Source organism: Poecilia reticulata, linkage group LG14, assembly GCF_000633615.1.
Source record: "Poecilia reticulata strain Guanapo linkage group LG14, Guppy_female_1.0+MT, whole genome shotgun sequence".
Taxonomy (NCBI): domain Eukaryota; kingdom Metazoa; phylum Chordata; class Actinopteri; order Cyprinodontiformes; family Poeciliidae; genus Poecilia; species Poecilia reticulata.
In genome coordinates this window covers 12,018,950-12,021,492 of record NC_024344.1, presented here as the reverse complement: position 1 = coordinate 12,021,492, position 2,543 = coordinate 12,018,950, and positions in this window count along the sequence as shown.

Genomic DNA, 2,543 nt, shown 5'->3' with positions numbered 1-2,543 from the left:
TCTGTGAGACTGACTGACTGACTGTGCCTGCTGATGGTGCTCACCTTCTCTGTGCTGCTATGATGTGGCTGTTCTCGTTGGGATCCTGACAAAATGGCACTTTTTTTTTTTTTTTCCTCCTCCCTGAAAACACACAAAGCAAAAGGCGCTGCTGGACATAAAACGGACCCAATCGCTGAACGGACAACTTCATTTATCTCTGGTTTTTTTTCCCCCTGAGGGCTCGACACTTGTCTGACAGGCTGCATGAGTGATGCTCTCAAACCAGCTGCCTTCCGCCTCTACTCCCTCGCTTTTCTTTTTGGCTAGTGTGACGGCATGTTGTTCACTAACCCCATGCCCAGACAATATGCACTTTTGTCAAAAAGGAGAAAAAAACAACTTCTTTTTGGGCTATATTTTAGTTGTTTTTTTCCTTTTGCATGGTGATTTTTGCTGTGTTTTTACAGTTTCTTTTCAGACGAGTCTCAAGGACTGACCAGTGTGATGTGCTCACTTGTATGTTGTCTTTCTTTTTTTTTTCTTTTTTCTTTTTKTTTTTAAACGTACAGTCTGCTAAATCTCTGTTTATGGGACGCATTTGAAAACAACAACAGGTCAGTGAGAGGTGTGTGTTTCTGTGTGTGCTTTACACAGTAAAAAGCAAGCAGGTCAAAACTACACAGGTATAAAACGTAATATCTATTTGGTTGAAGTGCTTCAATCAGAAATCTGATGCGAATGTGTCCAAAATCCTCCCATAAACATTACCTCCTCGGCGCGCTTGTGTACATCGTTTTGTGACTCCTGGCTTCAGTTGGGTTGTTGGTATTTATGTGTTTGTTTTTTCGTTTTTTTTATCTTGTTGGTGCACGTGCAACTGGGTGAGCGTTCAGTGTTGGAGTACGTTTGTTTTTTGGAGGGTTTTGTTGTGAGAGATTGCAGTACCTGTGTTCCAAATCCAGTAGTATGTAATGTACATAAATTAATATAAAGCAAATTAACACAGTTCTTTTAAAATTTGTAAAAAATAAAAATATTAATAATAATGAAAAAAAATAACTTTTATATGTAAGATACTTCAACATTTTTTTGATTAGGTACTGCTCTGGCTATTACAGATGTGTAAATATATATTTATATTTTTTCATGTATAAAACACTGTAAAAAGACTGTACATGTTTTTTTTAAGGATGGGCCAATTCATGTTTTTTATGTTGTTGTAAAGATCCATATTTTTGTATTGCATGTGACTACCATTCTGTACACAGTTTCTGTTTCCATCCCTGGAAGACAATAAAATGGGCTTGTCATGTAATAAGTTAACATTGTTTTGTTGTCTTCAATAACGACATTTCCATTTATCAGACGCCTAAATAAGCATTACCTCCTCGACAAACATGTTTATAATTTCATAAATGTGTTAGTATAGTATAAACTTTAGTGTGTATACCGTCTTTTTTTTTCATATCTTCCTTTCCAGTTATGTACAGACTTGTAGCTCATGATTTGATATTGAAATGAATATAACTAAGCTGACACATACATTTATAAAAAAAAATATATATATATATATATATATATATATATGGGTCTATCAAAAAGTGAGTATAAATAAGCCAAGAAACATGAGCTCACTGGTTGGAGAGCTGAATGGCAGTTTGCCCAGTGAAGGTAAAGTCTGGAGAAATGCCGGATCAGTCGCTTGGAAACGTAAACCGGCACCCCACCCAGTGATCTAAAAGCACAGWGGCAAAACTTAATAGTTATTGAAGTAATCTACAGACTTATGAAGTGGCTTGTTTTCCTAAGAGAGGTCAAAGGTGAGTAAAACCATCCCGGTTGCACTCCTGAATACAAACATGGGTGGTTCCTTTAATGGTTTAACTGCCAACTAAAAGTAATCTCTTCTGTATCCAATTGTGTTGAAGCGGAGTTCAATTTTAAGTATAGACTGTTTTTGGTTAATGAAAATAAAAACTTCTTTACCTAATTTATAACTTYTTCCAGCTAAATCCACATGTTTGCAGGATTTAGCAAACATGGCGTTGCTCACTGATCTATTTCTGTTGCCGGTGAGCAACCACACATTATTCTGACCTGTKAAACGTGAAGGAGGAAAACCTGATRAGCTGAGGAGCAGTAGTATTTTAGCTAGATGAAAAAATTGATTGGTTAGGCAAACTTACTTGTTTGTGACCAATAACACGTTGACACCAAATRAAATGCTAAATTAGTACGGTTCAGAAATAAAGCTGAGAGTGCAGAAAACCAATCTTGACCTTTGGGAAAAGACCGGTAAAGTGTGAAGCATATCCAGCAGGTTCACGACGGGATTGAAGTTTATTATTTCTTTTCTACAATGTTACCTTATGGGCTAAACAGATTTTTCAAGCGTCTTCAGGAAATACATTATAACTCCTTATTTTCTCTTTATTCTGCAGGAGATTAATCCTGCTGGAGGAAAAAAAAAACTTTTCAAGGTGAATAGAAGGACAGATGAACATATGAAATGTCATCATCCTCTTAAAGTTTTTAAATTATTGCTTCAAAGGGTAGCAGTG